The following is a 20267-nucleotide window of genomic DNA, read 5'->3' as shown; positions in this document are numbered from 1 at the left end:
CCCCTAAGCAGCTCTGCTGTGGGTCATCCCGGGGGTCCTACACTAGACTGCAGCGGGTGGATGGTTGACTGGAGAATCCTTCCTCCTCTTCCTTTCCTCTTCTCCTGCACAGGGTGTGAGAGACCATAAGCCTTTCACTCATGCTTCATCTTAGAAGCTTCTGTACATTGAGGGTAAGAGTAAGTCTTGCTTGGGCTCTTTCTCATCATACACAAGCCATGTATAAGGCTTGTACCAATTTCTAGCTTACTTTGTTAAGCCAGAGGAGGATTCTGCTGGCATACAAGATGGAGAAAAGAAAGCCCCCTCCCCCTTCCTTCAGCTGCTGCTCACTGGTGGCCTCACCAAGGGGGTTCTGTCAGCTCTTCTCATCTCTTCTTTTATCAGGGCCCTCCTACAGTCCCTGAATGTCTTTACTTTCACTATAAATGGAAGTTCCCACTTTCATGTATCATGTTCTTCTTATAAGAAAGTGCATGAGCAAAACCCAAACAGTACATCCACATATTCAGAGGGGATTTTATTTCTTGAGGACTGAAAAACGATATGAAATCCCTATTTTTACCTTGCTTTTGGATAATGTAATCTCAGTGTGAAGAATATGTTTTACTGCTTTATTCTTCTCCCATAAGTAAATATAGAGTCTGGTTTAAGTTCATCAAATGAAGCAAAAATCTGCCACTATCAGCTTGCCTAAGGATTTCCAGTTGAGTGAAATCTCTGAGATTTGAGTTGCTAATTTAGTGTCAACCGGTTGATGTTCCTGTTTTCCAAGAAGGCTGGGTAGGGGACAGCACTTCCTTGTATCCTCCTCCAGTCCTGACCCATTAGTCTCATTTCTAATTTTGCCCTTAGACAGCTCCCTGAAGGCCTATCTCTCCTGCCCTTCTCTCTTAGCCAATTCTGCAGAGTCTTCCAGCACAGGGAGGTGCTTCCAGAGGGACTTGACTTCTCTGAAGGAAGCTCTGCTCTGTAGCCCCTAGGTAGGAATTTGGCTTGTAAAGAGAGTTAGGGTCCTGCATGCAGAATTTTTGTGGACATGCAGGTTATTGAGCAGGGGGACCCTTTCCTAGCCTGAGGGGGAGGTTGTTCCTAGGGCTGGCTCAGGGGTTCCTAGGACACAGGGGGCTGTGGGCAACCTCCCAGGCTAATTGGGATTTATTTCTTTCCTTATTCATTCAGCAAATACTAAGTGAGTTCCAGGTACCATACTGAGTCCTGGGGGAACTAGAGTGAATGAGACATTGACCCATTCTCAAGAGCACAGTCTTGGGTAGGAGAAATAAAAATGTAGTTAAGCAATTGAGTGTAGAATCCTAGACCAGGGTAGGCAAGGGGGCTTGTAAAAAAGCAGAGTAGGGTAGGCATTGCCTAATTCTCACTTTGTTTTTATACAGCATAACTCCAGTGCCTACTAAATATTTGTTCTGGGATAGCCTGTTCATGTTTATGACATAATGTAACTCTATTTGCATATCTGTCAGGAATAAGCATTTGCTTTTAATTCCCTCATGAGTTTCTCATCAGAAGTGGCTACCAACTGCCAATGCTCACCAGAGAAGAATTTAAATTATACAAGAGCAAAAATTATGTCAATTTTATTCACTGCTATACCTCCAGCATCTAGTAACAAGGTTATTAAAGGGTAGATACTCAATAACTGTTCTATAAATTAATGAAAGGGAAGGTGAAGGGAAGATTGTCCATGGCAGTGGTTCTCAAACTTTGACATAAGAATCATGTGAAGAGCTTGTTAAAATATAGATTCCCACCCCAAAGACTCTGATATAGTGGGTCTAGGATGGAGCCTGAGAATTTGCATTTCTAACAGGCTCCCAGATGATGCCGATGCTGTTGGTGTGTGGGCCACACTTTGTATAGTGAGGACCTTTGGGGCCTTCTTCCCTATCATAGATTGATAACAAGAAGTGGCACTGGATCCTGTTCTAAGGACTGCCTTTTGGTTTGGTCCTCCCCACCTTCTTAGCAGGAGCCCCAGGCTGTCACATGGGATCAGTCTAGGCATTTGGGGTTCTATACAGGTGTATAATATAATGTAGTCATGATATAGGTGTTGGAGCCAACCAATGGAAATATGAATGTGGGCCTTCAGCAGTCAGCTCATTAAGTGAAATGTAGGGCTATTAAAATATCTCTGCTTGTGAAACCCCTTTGTCTATTGTGAGGATTATGGTCCCTTCTTACACAATCAGCTTCTTCAAGGAAAAGGACCTGCTCTTGTGGCAATTTGGGTTTTTACTTATTCATCATCACTGCCTATTCATGCTGAGTAAGTTTAATTGTCTTTGAAATTGAGCAAAGAGCCCAATGCTGTCAACTGGGGCATGCTAAGCTCTCTCCAAACTGCTGAAGAATGCACTGACTTAGGTGAGGGGCAGCTTTCAACCCACCCCTCTGCAATTCTGAATGAGAGATCTGAGTCAGTCTCAGTGAGACTCAGATTTCTTCCGTTTCCACAAATCTTTGGGGGCTGGTGTCCCTGCAGGCTTACTGCAGGCTTCACCTCTCAAAAGTACATCTGCAGTCATTGTCGAAAGCTATCTGTCATCTGTTAGATGAAATAAGTGGTGTGGTGACGTGGAAAGAGTTTTAGAGTCTTTCGGGATCCCTTTGAGTGTCACCTCCCCTATGACCTGGGCTGGGTTCAACCCAGCCTTGCGTCTGAGCACACACAACCCAGTCCTTCGCTGCTCTTCTACCATAGCACACAGTAGGCATTATGAAACCACCAGGCCACGTGTCTGCCTCCTTTGTTAGAAGTGGAGTTCCTCCAACACAAGAATTGTCTCGTTTCCTCTTTAGCTGAAGATCCTGGAATAAGGCCTGTGGTGCGGTAGTAGCTTACTTGATGGCTGTTGAATTCATGAGGAATCATGTTCATATCCTAGCTGGGATGCTTGCTGACTGTGTGCTCTCTTAGTCACTTCTTGGAGCCTCACTTTTCTTTTCTGAAAAATGGAGATGATACTATGTATGGGAATGTTGGCTTTCTGTGTGCCAGGCCTGATTCTACATGCTTCATGTGTTTTGTCTCACTTAATCCTCATAACCATACTGTGTGTGGATATTGCCACTAACTTTATTTTCAGTTAAGGACATTGAAGAACAGAGGAGCTATGGAATTTTCTAAAGTTACCTGATGATTGGGGTAAGGGCTGGGCCAAGATTTGGATCCTAGCTGTCTGATTCCAGAGCCTGCGAAATAACCGCTATAGTACTGGTTCCCAGCTTGGGGTGATTCTGCCTCCCAGGGGTTGGCAATGTCTGAAGACAATCTGGGTTGTCACAGGTGGCAAGAAGAGGTGCTGCTGGCCTCTAGTGGGTAGACGCCAGGGATGCTGCTTAAACATCCTATGATGCACAGGACAGCTCCCACAAGAAAGAATTGTCCTGTCCAAAATGTCAGTAGTGCCTCAGTTGAGAAACCTTGCACTACACTGAACTGCCTCAGTGAAACCAAGTGTGGGAAGAAGCAGGCCCAGAGCAGGCCCACAATAAATGGTACTTCGTTCTCAAAGTTCACAGGTTGCAGCCCACAGAAGACAAATCACTGTCTCCAGTTTCCTTCAGCAGCTCAAGTTTTATTTTTAATGGTTCCCAGCTGCTTGGCATCTCTGTCTTGGGAGTTCTTGTGTTTGTGAGACATGCTGACAGTTATCAAGAGTCAGAGCAAAAGTGTCCTTGGGAGAAGTCCAACTTCCCTGAGATCTGGCAAGTTCAGACATTCCACACAGAATGCACACCTTCCCAAGAAGCTCCTGGCCTCTGACCTCACGGCATGCTCGATTCTGGTGAAAGCCAGGTTTTGTGCATGAAGCTTCTCCTTTGAAAGAACTGATATTTCTCACCCTTTGTATGGAAGGCCTAAGGCGTGCTTGCCACTGTCACTGAGTTCTTGACATGGACACTAGCATGGTTCTGGTCTGAGCCAAGGAGAAACATAACAGATGACCTGTCAGCTGGTGTCCCCAAAACTCCTTGCCTGCTGGGCACTTTGGATGGGAAGCTTGGAGACCATGGCTTTACTACTGACATGGCTTTACTACTGACCCACTGGGTGACCTTGGGCAAGTGCCTGAACTGACTTCTTTCACTGTCAACGCGAGGGCCTCCTTCCTGCTGTATATTCTTTTTCTAGGGGGTAGGGGGTGGGAATTAGGTTTGTTTATTTATTTTTAGAGGAGGTACTGGGGATTGAACCCACGACCTCATGCATATTAAGCATGCGCTCTACCACTTGTGCTGTACCTGCCCGCCTGCCCCCTTGGGCCCTTCGTCCTGTCTTATAAAGCTTCATGGAATGACTTTGGGCAAGTTGACTTCAGGGGTCTTTTTATATATAAAAGAGAACTAGAAACAAGAAGGTAATGACAAATTGAAAAGGTGCTGCTTTGCATGCAGAAGGTGTGGTGATTTAGCGTTTGGGATTTTCTTTCCTTGTAATCTCACATTTCTTCCTGCTTCAGCAGTGTAGAGTAGAGTTAAGTCAAAACAGAGTTTTCAGCAGTAAAGGACTTGAATTTTTGTTGAAAGCTTGCTTACAGCCTTGCCTGGGTCTTGATACCCAGTGCAACATTTTCTCACCATGAGCTCAAGGAAGTTTTACTTAAAATGTTGGCCAACAGTAGGCAGCATAAATCGGCTCTGGAGAACCAATGGCAAACAATGAGCTATTATATCCACCCTGGCATAGGAGCAGAAACAACTGGCTTCTCTGAGGCCTAAAGAAAAAATTGATTTCAGTTAGAATGTTACCTGGGATTTATGAGCTGAGGGGAATTTATTCCTTCTTAAAGCTGACATCATGCATGTGTACTTCTCTCCAACCTCATTAAGTTGTATGAATTAAACATGTATAACTTTTTGTATGTCAATCATACCTCGAGAAAATGTTTAAAAAAAAAAAAGCTGACACACATAGGGCTTCAGATGGAAGAGTCTGTTGCCTCTCTGGTGGGTGGGTGAGTGGGTGGATGAGTGAGGGAGTCCATAAGAGGACCTTTTGCTCTCTGCTTCACATGATAGGAGGATGTTTGAAGAACTCTGAAGAATTGGCAATTTACACTTCTCATCAGCCCTGACATGGTTCAGGGCTTTGAATTTCATGAATAGAACTGACAACTTGGCTAGGGTATGGAGCTAGTATGGCAAGGTGTGACTACTGCCCTCTATGCTACAAACCTGGAATCTTCTTGGATAGAACATAAGAGGGCTGTAGAGCCAATGATAAACTCCTTCCATGGGTTTCCTTTTCTGAACCAAATTTGTCACCTAAACTGGTCTTAGAAGCCATGTCTGGTGAGATAGCATCATTATACCACAGAAATGAAAGAAGTCATGTCTAACTGAAACACTGACTACAGGCAAAGAGCACCCTCCTACCTGTAGGGGTTCAGTGGGTGCAAACCCTCCCTACATTACTCAGGTGTAGAGTCCTCCTCTCACATTTTAGTTGCAAAGTTGACACGCAAAGTGCCAAACTGAAAGGCTCTAGGTGTTCAAAAGTGAGATGAAGTCCAGGCCAGCTAACGGAAATAATATCATGTTCCATTAGATGAACTTGACTGTACATAGCATACTGGAGTTCTCTAAACGTATTTAGAGAGTTATACATTGGATGCCTTAAGGTGCTGCGGTATTTGCAGCAGTCCTTATCAGTTGCCTGAAATAAGATAGCAATAAAAATAGTAGCAATTATAACACTTATTGTATACCAGCACCGTATAGGGTCCTTTATTTATAATTCTTTTAACAAGCTGAAAATTTAATATCATTTGCCTTTTTTCACGTGAGAAAAAGGAGATTGAGAGTAGTTAACTGACTACAGATGATTAGTTAGTGGTGAAGCTAGAATTAGAACCTAGGTTAATATGTTTTTAAAAAAAAAACAAAAAAACAAAAAACACATGCTTTCTGTTATTACCTCCAGATGAAACCTGTGTAGTTAGGGAAAGGCTAAGCTGTAAGTGTAGTAACCCAAATACACAGTGGGCTAAATAAAATGGAAGCTTCTCTTTCACAGAATTGTCCTATTATAGATTCAAATGGCCCAGAAAGACTGAGCAACTCTGTGAGGTCATTCAGGGACCTAGGTTCCTCCTTTATTGTGGCTCCAGCATTTTTTAGAATGTTTTCCGCATCTACCTAGTCAAGTTTCTTGCCAACAAAATGTCCACGTTCTAAGGGAGAAGGGAGAAAGAAAATGATTGGAAGACACGCAATTTACTGTAAAGAAAGTGACCAGAAGTTGTACACTTCACTTCCTACCTACATACCACTGAGAGAAACTTAGTCACCTGGGCACACTTAGCTGCAAGGGAGTCTGGAAAATGTGTTTCTGGTGAAGTGGGTATGTGTTCTGCTAAAACTCAGAGTAGAGGTGTGTGTCTGTTCTAATACTAAATAGAAAGAAGGAATGGATTTTGGGGGATATTTAACAATTGTTGATATGTACTGCTTTCTAAAATTAAAAACATACCTCTCTCTCTTTAGAAAAAACTGAAGACACTTAAAAATTTAATGTGAGAAGGTATGACCCAGTCATGCCCACTGAGTTGGTGCTAATGCTAATGTGTGGTGAGATTTCGGGGCAATGGCCTGGGCTGAGTGAATCAGGTACTGAGTATTGCTCCGTGCTGTTCTTGCCTGGGGGAAGGTCTCAGTAAATCTGGACCTTCACCAGACTTGTCAGGAGCTGGGCACTGATCACTCTCCACAAATACTTGGATCATCACTTAGTACTTAGGCTTATGCCAGATTGAGAACTCTCTTTGGAATTCCTCCTGCCCCTGGAAAATTCTGTACTCTGTGGATTCTAGAGTTAGAATGGTGGGATCAACTTAGAAAAATGGTGCTGAAAGTTGTCAGGATGTTCTGCTCACTTCATTTCCTCTACTTTTTCAGTGAAGGCAAAGGAATTCCAGAGTCACTCTCTAATGCCTGAGATTAGGTATGTGTACCCTTTAATGATAGAATGACCTGGAATCTCTTCTGGGATTCTGTTCTAGGTACAGATGTGTGCATGAGCTGGAGATAAAATCTCAGTTTATCAGTCGAGTTTGATAGTAAAGTACTGTCTTACGGGATTGCTATGAGGATCCAATGAGATATTGCATGTAAATTGCTTGGCACAATCTCTGGCACATAGAAAGCACTCAGTTAACATTTGGCTGGCTGGCATCTGAAATCTGTCCTTGTATTTGGAAGATTCCCTCAGGATGAGTCCTGGAAAGACTATCCACCCATGCCCACCTTCAAACCTGCTGTTTACCCTCCCCACTGGGACCCAGGGCTTGGGCTTGGCTTATCAGATGCCCTGTCTTCAGAATACTGCATCTCCCTGCACTACCTGAGGGATTTATCCTGTTGAACTTGGCAGCAGCAAGAACAGCCTGTTTGCCAGAGTAGCTGTGGAAACAATATCAGCCCAGTGTCCTCACCAGATTTTCCCTGTGGTGGGATTTGGGCTGTGGTCCTGTTGTGTAGCCTCTCTTAGTTCCTGCTCATTTTTGGCATCTAGTTCTCCAAGCTTCCCAGAAATTCTGTGAGCAATCTCCCTGCCCCCCAGACCCCCCCCCCCGCCCCATTTCTTTTCTGCTTAAATAAACCAGAGTTGGTGTCTGATGCTTACAACCAGAAGCTTGATCAGCAGAGTTAACTTTTATCATTGTTGTGTTGTTATTGCCCTCATCGTAGTGTGCTGCAATCACTGACTTTTCCTCCCCTCCTGGAAAGTGACCCCAGCTGTTAAACAGTCCCTAGCACAACAATGAGCTCAGAATAGACTTATTGAATGAGTGTATGACATCTAATGATGGATGGGAAATGAATGAATGAATGAATGAAATATTTGTTCAGTGCTTATGATGATTCTTATTGCACCTAACTTGAAGTTGAGATACCCTGAGTAATGGTGACAGGAACACAGGTCAGATAATGCCCTGTCATTTCTACTATACATTTTAATACTAGAAGGCCTAAATATCCTGCTTTTTCGTGCTGAAAAAGAATGTACAAATAGAGTTGCTGAGGCTTCCAGATTGGCACATGTCTTACGTCCTGGTTGTAAGGGATCCTTACAACATCGTAGTTGTAGCAGGGGCTCCTCAAGAGTGACCATGACCAGTTATGTGTTGCCTTTTGTGATGTGTGTAAGTGCACATTCCTTTACTTATTCCTCACAAAAATGCTGATTGATAGGTATTGCTATCCCCATTTTACAGATGAGAAAACAGACTCAAAGAGGATAAATAATTTATAGACAATGACTCACCCAGGCAATAGCAGAGATGTATGTCAAATTAGGTCCTAATTTCCAAATACTGTGCTCTTGCTATTTTACTTCTCCACCCAAGGAGCAGTAAACTGTCAATGAGGGTTATTTATTGAGAGTGCTTTTTTAAATGAGGAAGTTGAATTACTCTCATTAAAGACACTAATCCCATTATCTTGGGCACTCCGTTGGCAATGTACCAGGAAGATTTACATATGTCATAACCTAGAAGCTATGCTTGATGTTTTGCAACTTATTCTGATCATTAGAAGACCACAGAGCTCATACGACTCAATAAGAAAAAAATAAACAACCCAATCCAAAAATGGGCAGAAGACCTAAACAAGCAATTCTCCAAGGAAGACATACAAATGATCAAAAAGCACATGAAAAAATGCTCAATATCACTAATTATCAGAGAAATGCAAATCAAAACTACAATGAGGTATCACCTCACACCAGTCAGAATGGACGTCATTCAAAAATCCAAAAATGACAAATGCTGGAGAGGCTGTGGAGAAAGGGGAACCCTCCTACACTGCTGGTGGGAATGCAGTTTGGTGCAGCCACTATGGAAAACAGTGTGGAGATTCCTCAAAAGACTAGGAATAGACTTACCATATGACCCAGGAATCCCACTCCTGGGCTTGTACCCAGAAGGAAATCTACTTCAGGATGACACCTGCACCCCAATGTTCATAGCAGCACTATTTACAATAGCCAAAACATGGAAATAACCTAAATGTCCATCAACAGGTGACTGGATAAAGAAGAGGTGGTATATTTATACAATGGAATACTACTCAGCCATAAAAACCGACAACATAATGCCATTTGCAGCAACATGGATGCTCCTAGAGAATGTCATTCTAAGTGAAGTAAGCCAGAAAGAGAAAGAAAAATACCATATGAGATCGCTCATATGTGGAATCTAAAGACTCATGGACAGAGAATACAGACTTGTGGTTACTGGGGGGGGGGGTAGAGGGTGGGAAGGGATAGACTGGGATTTCAAAATTGTAGAATAGATAAACAAGATTACACTGTATAGCACAGGGAAATATACACAAAATGTTATGATAAATCACAGAGAAAAAAATGTGACAATGAGTGTGTATATGTCCATGAATGACTGAAAAATTGTGAACACTGGAATTTGACACATTGTAAAATGATTATAAATCAATAAAAAAAGTTAAAAAAAAAGACCACAGAAGGTTGCAGTACATATTATGATTTGCGATGTAATCAACCAAACTAAACTAATTTTCAATGGTAATAAACCAAAAAACCTTGGCCAAGAAACCATATGGATTTTGTAGGACACTTCCCCAAGATGTTCCTGAATGATATTTGTGTCTCTCTCATATTGGCACAAAGTAGTTTTATTTCTGCTGTTAGTCGTACCCACGTCTCTGTGTTCCTCATAGGAAACGTGCAGATTCTGGATCCTATCATGCCTAACTATAATGGGCTTTTATCACAGTGAAGCTATTTGCAGACAGGATGTTCTTCAGAACTGTCTCCAGTTTATTTCATAGCCTTGGGCTGGTAGGCAACTGAGGGGAGGTATAAACAGCTGAGGATGTTTTAAAGAGGATTGTTGGATAAAATTGCATACCTCCAAAGTACATAATTTCTTTGACATTGATAACTCTATATTGGTTGCAGGAAACATTTATCTTGGCTCTTGGCTCGTGTGTCTTTTTTTTTTTACATTTTTTATTGATTCATAATCATTTTACAGTGTTGTGTCAAATTCCAGTGTTCAGCACAATTTTTCAGTCATTCATGGACATATACACACTCATTGTCACATTTTTTTTCTCTGTGATTTATCATAACATTTTGTGTATATTTCCCTGTGCTATACAGTGTAATCTTGTTTATCTATTCTACAATTTTGAAATCCCAGTCTATCCCTTCCCACCCTCTACCCCCCCCAGTAACCACAAGTCTGTATTCTCTGTCCATGAGTCTATTTCTGTCCTGTATTTATGCTTTGTTTTTGTTTGTTTGTTTGTTTTTGTTTTTTAGATTCCACATATGAGCGATCTCATATGGTATTTTTCTTTCTCTTTCTGGCTTACTTCACTTAGAATGGCATTCTCTAGGAGCATCCATGTTGCTGAAAATGGCATTATGTTGTCGGTTTTTATGGCTGAGTAGTATTCCATTGTATAAATATACCACCTCTTCTTTATCCAGTCACCTGTTGATGGACATTTAGGTTGTTTCCATGTTTTGGCTATTGTAAATAGTGCTGCTATGAACATTGGGGTGCAGGTGTCATCCTGAAGTAGATTTCCTTCTGGGTACAAGCCCAGGAGTGGGATTCCTGGGTCATATGGTAAGTCTATTCCTAGTCTTTTGAGGAATCTCCACACTGTTTTCCGTAGTGGCTGCACCAAACTGCATTCCCACCAGCAGTGTAGGAGGGTTCCCCTTTCTCCACAGCCTCTCCAGCATTTGTCATTTTTGGATTTTTGAATGACGTCCATTCTGACTGGTGTGAGGTGATACCTCATTGTAGTTTTGATTTGCATTTCTCTGATAATTAGTGATATTGAGCATTTTTTCATGTGCTTTTTGATCATTTGTATGTCTTCCTTGGAGAATTGCTTGTTTAGGTCTTCTGCCCATTTTTGGATTGGGTTGTTTATTTTTTTCTTATTGAGTCGTATGAGCTGCTTATATATTCTGGAGATCAAGCCTTTGTCGGTTTCACTTGCAAAAATTTTCTCCCATTCCGTAGGTTTTCGTCTTGTTTTATTTCTGGTTTCCTTTGCTGTGCAGAAGCTTGTAAGTTTCATTAGGTCCCATTTGTTTATTCTTGCTTTTATTTCTTCTAGGAGAAAATTTCTGAAATGTATGTCAGATAATGTTTTGCCTATGTTTTCCTCTAGGAGGTTTATTGTATCTTGTCTTATGTTTAAGTCTTTAATCCATTTTGAGTTGATTTTTGTATATGGTGTAAGGGTGTGTTCTAGCTTCATTGTTTTACATGCTGCTGTCCAGTTTTCCCAACATCATTTGCTGAAGAGACTGTCTTTATTCCACTGTATATTCTTGCCTCCTTTGTCGAATATGAGTTGACCAAAAGTTTGTGGGTTCATTTCTGGGCTCTCTATTCTGTTCCATTGGTCTATATGTCTGTTTTGGTACCAATACCATGCTGTCTTGATGACTGTAGCTCTATAGTATTGTCTGAAGTCTGGAAGAGTTATTCCTCCAGCCTCTTTCTTTCTCTTCAGTAATGCTTTAGCAATTCTAGGTCTTTGATGGTTCCATATAAATTTTATTATGATTTGTTCTAGTTCTGTGAAATATGTCCTGGGTAATTGGATAGGGATTGCATTAAGGCTCATGTGTCTTTGGCAGAAAAACATGATGGATGGGACTATACAGATTCCATTTTACATTTTCTGAGGAAAATACAAACTTTTTAATAGGATAAATGACAATTTTGTTCATTCACTTAGTCATCATTTGAATGTATTTAAATGTTCTTCACAGCACCTGTCACTATGTGATAGTATCATGTTGATGTATTTGTTTATCTGTTTATCATCTGTCTTCTTCATATAGAAGTAAACAAGAGCAGAGCCCTTCTCTTTTCTGCAGCACCTGGGGCAATCCCTGGCACCTGGTGGGGACTCAGTAAATATTGGTTAAATGAGTGAACTAATGAAATAAAGTAAATTATTGAATGGGGCTGGGATCTTGATACTCAGTCTCAATATTCTGGTAGAACTATGTTGTAAGAAATACTAAAAACAGACTAGGAAAGTTATGGAAAGATGATTAAATGAGCAAAATAAATGCCAAATCTGTTGTCATCTTCATCCGAACTATATTTTGTTATCTGTAAATTGGGAATAATGATATTTACATGGCAAATTTTAGGGAGTATTAAAGTTAATTCATATACATGTGAGTGGTGTTTAGGTAGATGTTCAATGAATATTAATATATAGTTAACAGTAGGGGCAAAGGAAGCTGTGAAGTTTATTGATCCAAAGACTGAATATGACATTTTTAGGGGAATTCTGCTTCCAAACCTCAAGTTTTAATTTATATTTGCATGTTTCTTCATAGTTTACAGTGTTCTTTTACCATACTTTGTTTCACCTAATTCTCACTCACCGTAATCTTGCCTAGTGGTTACAGTTAGTCCTGTTTCACAGATGGGAGTCAGAAGCAGGGCCCTGATTTAAGTTCAGAGATTGACAAACTTTCAGGAGCTTCTGAGCGAGCTTCTCTTCTCTTCATGGACATTTCCTTTTGCCTACATGGCCAGGCTTGCTTTTCCAGCCCACTCTTGCATTGTTTTTTTGGAATTCAGACCAGGAGCCCCTTGAGTGCAGGGACTGTCTCTGCTGTTTTATTTGCAAAATCCCAGATGCAGTCTGATTGCTTATGTGTTTATTAGCAACAGGGTTTTACAAAGATACTGTGTACCTGGTTTGTTTATATTTAAGCAAATACAGTCACTTTCATTTTCTTCTCCCTTTCTCCACTCCCTGCCCCCCTCCCCTCCCCTTGCAATGTGAACACCCTCTGTTTCAGCCAGTAGACTCTGTGGGAAAGGAAAGCTGGTAAGATGGGACAGTGCTCCCGTTTCCCTTGTCTCCTGTCTCTTCCCTGGCTTTTGGATGTCTTCCCTGCATTTCAGTTAAAAAACATCAGATTCAAGCCTAGCCTGCTACATGCAAACTCATCAAAAAGACTGTGCTATTAATTATAGATTGAAAATACAATAGCCAGGACTAGAGAACCTTCAGGTTGAGGGGCCACAGGGGACCAAAGAGCTGAAACTCCTTCCCTTCTGAGTTTAACCAGTGTTTATTGAACCCGTACTCTTAGTTTGTTGGACTGATGGTCATTATTATCATGTCCGGATATTTCTGGTGAATGGCAGCTCACTCAGGAAGAGGGTTTACGATGGTACTTAACAGTGTATGTGTGTGTGGTTTTTTGGTTTTTTTTTTTGAGGAAATTATATGTACAGAAAATATAGAGTGTGGAAAATACATGGACTGTGTGATGTTGGATGGATGGTCAGCCAAAGCTAAAGTTACAATGATAGGGAGTCTCTTCTTCCAGATCATATTATCTAAGATTGTAAATTGCACTGTGCAAAACAAATTGCATGTCTTACAGATTATTTCCCCAAATGATTCAAGAGTAAATTCTATGTATTATATACAAGTGCAGAGGTAAAACTCATTTGTTCACAGGAGAACATTTAGAAACAAAACAAAAACAAGTTACAGGAGAATCAGGAAGATGGTGTAGGTATATTTCAAAAAGTGAAGCATTTTGTCAAGAGACTTACTAATGACTGAGAAAAATTGCAAAATTATTATGCAATGATCAAAGGAGGGAATTCACATAATACAAGATCGTTCATAAGAGTTACTGATATGAAGGTGACACCTAGAACTGCTATTGCCAATGAGGGAGCTTCAGTGAAAAATGCCTGCTATCAGCATCTTTTATAAGCAAAGAAGTGCTGAAACAGCTCCCGCATTATCCAGGAGGGAGACTTCAACTAACAGAATGTTATTGCTGAGAAAGGATCATCATGATCTGTAGCTATTGGAAATCTTCTGAATACTTTGACTGGGACAGCTTTAAGAGATTATCTAGTTCAATTCCTTGCTTTATAGTTGAGCAAACTGAGTTTTGGTGGGTATGGGTTTTAGAGCCAGAAGAACTTGAGTTCAAATCCTCAATCTCTAAATTAATGATACTTTCAGAGTTCCTAGCTAAACCTCCTTTTCCTCATTTCTAATGCTGGGATAAAACAGTTTCCTCTTAAATTCTTTTGAGGGTGAAAATGGAACTCTATTCCTAAAGCCTTCAGAGCAGAGTCTATGCATACTAGACTTTTAGTAACGGATAGATATTCTCATCTCATAGGGCTAACCAGTCCATTAAAAATAGTTTTCATTGTCAGAATATTTTTTGAGCTGTAAAAATGCTTATCTTTTTTGACCTACTAATCTGTACAGTGGGGATAATGATACTTTGCCTAAAGAATGAAGAGGCGGTAAGCATTAAAAAATTTGTGGCACTGTTTATAATAAGAACATTTTGTAAATTCATTAAAAAGTCTTGTAACAGTGAATGAATTAAGTAGATTATCTGTAATATTATGAGGAATATTATATATCCAATATAATAACAATAAAAATTGTGAAGCAAAATGAATAAAACTTGCAATATAATGTTAGATTTAACAGGATGGATCCAAAACTTACATTAGGATTTGAAAATGTAAATATAAATATGCTTATGCATGTGGACAAGAATTGGTAGGCAAAACAGAAAAATGAAAAGGGCATTCTAGTGACTGATGAAGTTCTGGGTGTATTTTTTTCATTTTAATGTTTATTACCATCACTCTTGGGTTGTTTATGTAAAAAATATTCACATAAAAGTTTTTTTTAAACAAAATCTTTCGTTTCTCTTTAATAAGATGGTGACTTCTGACTGAAGCTTCATCCTTCACTGCCTAAAGAGCCACATCATGTTTTATGCTCTGCAGGACATTGACTGAATCAGTGGAACCTCATCCACAAGATTACTTTGGTTGCTAGGAAATGAATTGAAAGTTGGCATTGTTGAGAAGATCTAGAGCAGAAATTCTCTGATGTCTTGTGTTTTCTTTGCTTCTGAGGAAAGAAAGAAGCAAGGAAAAGCAAGAATGAGTTAGCAAAGTCCAGTTTTCTAGGAGATATGCTTTTGATCACAAAGCCTTCCCTCCTGTGTGGACAGGTTATTACAGGGCGGGTGACTAGGGTGGTGAGAGGACTTGAGACTGCATCACATGAGGTCTGGTAGAGAGAACTGGGATAATCGACTGTGAAATGCTTGCTGCCTTAATATTTTTGAAGGTAGGTCAGATGAAACAGAGACTAGACTTGTTCTGTTCAGCCTCAGAAAGAAGAGTAGACATACCAACTGACAAAATTCAGCTCCACACAAGAAAGAATTTTTTAATAGTCAGAGATGTCCCACAGTAGGGTGATTCAACTCAGGTGGTGAACTCAGTGTTCTTGAGGTATTGCCGATGGAGGCTGAAGACTCTAGTGGGGACGTAGCATTTGCTGAGGCTGAGGTAAGGAAGGTAGGACGGTCTTTGAGGTGCCTTCCACCCCAAGATTCTGTGATTCTTCCTGGAGCTCTATTCCTAGCAAGTCTCAGGGATTCACCCTGAGTATGTATGTATGTCACTCACCCTGAGGCACTTAAGGGAGTAATTCCACCCTGTCACCATGTCTCAGTATTGCCATTTCCAAAATGAGGAAGTTAATGACTATTAACTATCTCAGTTTACTGTAGGGATTAATGAATGGAGAGGAATTGTCAAGAGATAAAATTTCCCTGGGGATGAATATTATAATCTGGCAGCAATTTGTGTGAATCATTTCAGGAGAAAGAGCTACAGATGACAAAATATTCTGACTCAGTATAAATAATATTTATTTTACAAACTCATTCATTCATGAAATATTTATTGACATCATATAGACACTAGAAATTTTCTCTAATATATATGGAATACATATATCATACTGTATAATGCACAAAAATAATTTAAGCACAACTGTTTTTTCTCACAAAATTTCCTGACAACCAAAATTATTCTAAATCTCTCCTTATTTCTTTTTTCCCTTTCACTTCTGTTTTATCCATTTAGTGTTTTATTTTAAGGTACATTTTCAGAGGGATTCTTGGATATGTTCAGCAATTGTAAAAGAACATTAAAAAATGTTGAGTTTACTTTTCACTAAGTGGACAGTGACTAAAGTGATTTTTCCTCATTTCCAGATTATATTAGTTTATGCACATAACTTACACTAACAGACACAGGAAGAAGATCGATTGTCACTATAGTGCTTACAGTGAGGCAGTCTTTTCTAAGGTCACAGGGGCCTTAAAGGGAGATTGAACAGGTGAATCTTAAAGGTGACTGAGGCCAGAAACTCTTTTTCCTTCTAAAAGCGGGGAGGTATTCATAGGGCTCCACATTGGAGAAGAATCAGTCTTTCTACCATGTGGATATTTGCATGAGTTTAAAGGACAAAGAGGAAAGAGCACAGTTGAGCTCAAGTAAAGACAGTGAGCGCAGTAATAGGTAGTGACTGCATGACTGAGAGCTGTCTTTGTCAGTGACTTACCAAGGAGAGTGGTAGTGGGAAGGTTCAGCCTCAGGTGCAGATAATATGAGGTGCATTGTCTATAGAGAATTTAAAAACAGTAATAAAAAGAACGGAATGTTGTTTTGCATTTTGTTATCATAAGCATTTAGAATTTTCAACAAAGCTGGTGATAACAGTATGCCTTGAGAAAATCTTTTCTAAGTTTCAAACAATTATGAGGGTTACTGCTAATAATATACATGTGAGCTTCATAGTAACGTATTTTTACATCTGACTTTTTAATGAATTTTATCTTCTACATTAATTTTAAAAACTCTGGATTATATAGTTAATGCTTAGTACACATGGACTCAGCTATATATGTTGGTTTTGAGAGTAAAGTTCATAATGGTTTGGAATCTTTACTGCTCATTTCCTATGTGCTTTGTGTCTCCAGTACCTGTAGCATACCTATTCCTGTGTTAAAACCAAAGATTTGAAATAAACAATGATAGCACGGTGATTGTGAAGACAAAGACACAGAATTTAAGTTACATCATTCTGTTACTCTGTGTGACCATTTAGAAGTTTTATTTGTGCTTAAAATTTAAAATGATGAGATCACAGATGAACTGTAGGGTGTAATCTTTTTGTTTAGTGGATGCAAGTTTTAGTGCATTTGTGAAATATCCTACTGACCTTGAAAATTTTAAAGTTGAAATTTATTCTTTCTTAATCACTTCTCTTAAAATAATGCTTATTTTAATTAGACTTACTGAAAATAATTTTGTTGTATAGAAGTAGAAATTTTAAAAAATGATCTGTTTCAGATGTTAAATTTTCTAGGTCCACCATTGGTCTTGGAGTTGAGTAGCTTTGGGTCGAGTCCTTTTAGTTACTGAATCATTGTACACCTTAGCTTTTTCATGAATGAAATAAATACCTTCTTTGTAGAGTTTCTGTGAGATTAGATGGGATAGTGCATGAAAGTACCTCGAACAATACCATGAGCATAGTAAATGTTCAATAAATGACAGTTTAATAATAACAATACTAGAAATAGTTGTTGAACTTTATGAAGTGCATTACAGACAGAATTTGTATATTAAAGAGATTCAAGTTGAGATTGAAGCAGTTAGAGACATTGGGACTTCTCTGGAAATAGTATACCATCCTTGTTAAAAAGAAGTGACTAGTCTCAGTCATTCATTAAAAAAACTTTTTTTGTGGTGAGGAGAGGGTACAGGCACCATTTTAGGTGATGAATATAACAGCAAAATATGACAGACAAAGAGCCTACTAGCAGAATTGTAGTGGAATTAAAAGCCCCTTTAGGGATCACTACTTGAACTTTGTAGACCAAAGCCTCATTTGTGGTCACATAGAATTTGTGGTGCATGGAATAAGTGAGGAATAGGTAGAATCCCAGTTCAGCAGTGTGATTTATTTGAAAGAGCATTCACTGTGCAGTCAGACTGGGTTGAATTCTAGCTTCTCTGTGCATGAGCAATATTGACCTTTGGCAGGTCATTTCGCATCAGGTTCCTCATCTCTAAAATGGTGATAACAATGCCTGCCTCACAGGGTTGTCGTGAGAAATAAGTGCAAAAAACAAAGATAAAGGACATAGTGTTGCCCCTGGCAGATAGGTACACTCAACAGATTTTAGTTCTCTTTTCCTTCTGCCCTTACCAAATTATGCCAAATAGAACCTCACTCTGTTAGCACATCGTTCTTTACACATACATACATACATACATACATACATACATACATACATACTCAGGGTTACACTGGCTGTTTTTTTTTAGTAATGAGAGTATACTTGAAACCCTACTGATAGGATGTAGGCCCCTCCATATTTAATACAGCAATCACTTATTCCCCGCAAACTATAGACCTGTACACTTGTCTACCTGATGTCTAGATGAAGTACCTGTTTGCTTCTGACAAAGTACAAATGTAGGCTTCCTAGGCCAAATCTGTTACATGAGGACTAGATCAGCTTTAAGCCCTGTTGGCCATTGTTATATTCTTTACTACCTTGTGGAGAAAATTAGGAAGGACAAACTAAGAGTTTTATCTTTTATTGACTCTTTCTTAAACTTTCACTCTGTGGAAAGGAGTTGCTTATGGGAGAAAAATCTATGTCCATGTAGACTAAAGCTCATATAGAATGTAAACCCTAATATTACCATGGAAGTCAGCAGGCACAAGAGCAGTCTCCTGAGGAAGGAGATGATTTTCAGTGGGTAAGTCATAAATTCTGCTGCCCAATTTTTGTAAACTTGTAATAATGTGACATCCCATTTGGATGATATAGGCAGATGCTTTCTACCTCCCTAGACAGAGAGAATAACAACATGCTGACCTCATCATGATTTTATTGTTTCAAACTAAGAATACCCCGACAGACAAACTGATGCAGTCATCTAATGGCTGCCAGAGAGAGGTCGTCTAAGGTCACCTATTCCAAAACCAATTTACCGAATTTTGGTAAAAGCTCTCTGACATTTAACTAGCTTAGAGGTAAGAATCCTATATGGTTGTCATCTTGCTTGTTTACCTTTGCTTACATTTTGCAACTAGTTTATCTTGGAGGGTTCACAAGGAAATGACATTTCTTAATATCTGATACTACATTTAGAAACAACAACTTAACATTTCTTTTCTGTCTAAAATGAGTATAGCCATTCATATAATATAGAACTTTGGAGTCTTGATCCTTCATTGTCTATGCACTGAATAGAACACAAGAATGTAGAAAACTTGAACCTGTAATAGTTGTGTCTTTATTTCCCTCAGGCTGGTAGTGGTTTGGCTTTTAATCTGGGGATAATTCTGTTTAAGCAGATGTCATTTCCCTGTGGCAGATTCTGATGGTTTGCCTTATCCACTCTCCCATTTTTCCTGGATGTAATATAATCTCCTCAAGTTTTAGGCACATATGAGGCTGCCCAGGTAAAGATTCCATTCTCTAGTCTTCCTTGCAGACAGATGTGTCCATGTCACTAAATGATCAAATAGTTCATATGTGTGACTTTTAGATTACATTTTTACAGGAAAGCTGTTTGCCTTTCATTCTCTCTTTCCTTTGGCTCTAAAATGGCGACAACCAGAGCAGCCGTTTTGGACTGAAAGGGCGCTGCTTGTTGAGGATGGCAGAGGCACATTGCCAGCCTGCACCCCTAGATGAACTTGTCGGGCAGAGCTACCCACCTGCCTTGAACAACTCTCCTATATCTTTACTGTAACATGAGAGAGAAATAAACTTTAGTTTTATCTAAGTCATTGTATTTTGGGGTCCTTTTAATACAGCAGCTTAACCTACACCTTCCCCAGGTCATTTGACTGATAAATCATATGGAACTCTCCATAACTCCACAACTTTTGACTGTGTTCTGGATGGTGGCCATTTTTAATCACTGTTACTTAATGTTTATTAGAAGTTTTCGTGTGAGAAGTAAAATTTACAGAGCCCAGCATTAGAAGGGTATGCTGTTAAATGATTCCTCCAGAATCTCCAGATGTCCTTTTTGGATTAAGACAGACCATCAGAGAATTGCACACCTGGGCTGTCTTGATTTGGCTCCTTGGAGAATTGCTCCATGGATCTGAGCCTTGGCTTTGTGCCATCAGCCCACACTGAGGAATGCTACAAACAACCCTATGAGTCTCACTGTTACATGTCCTGGAGGATGTGATTGAGGATGTGGTTTGCTACTCTTTGTGAGGACCCAAGGGAAAATTTTCTTTTAGACCTTGTACCAGGAATAGTCGTGCTTCTCCTGAGCAACTGGCTTGTTTTGTTTTTGTGGACACTC

General features: G+C 39.7%; 1 long non-coding RNA gene across 8 annotated transcripts in view; it reads left to right on the top strand.

The window, feature by feature from the left end:
• The window catches only part of LOC140696123 (uncharacterized), a 673002-nt gene that overhangs the window by 111535 nt on the left and 541200 nt on the right, over positions 1-20267 (top strand). For 2 of the 8 annotated variants that reach the window (XR_012072171.1, XR_012072173.1), the window contains exon 1: positions 6892-6970. The exons of the other annotated variants lie outside the window; for them this stretch is intronic. This is a non-coding gene — a long non-coding RNA (uncharacterized lncRNA). Of the gene's footprint in view, positions 1-6891; positions 6971-20267 lie in introns of those variants that run through there. 8 annotated transcript variants of the gene reach the window in all.

This window comes from Vicugna pacos, chromosome 4, assembly GCF_048564905.1.
Source record: "Vicugna pacos chromosome 4, VicPac4, whole genome shotgun sequence".
Taxonomy (NCBI): Eukaryota; Metazoa; Chordata; class Mammalia; order Artiodactyla; family Camelidae; genus Vicugna; species Vicugna pacos.
This window is presented reverse-complemented; position numbering and strand designations above follow the sequence as displayed.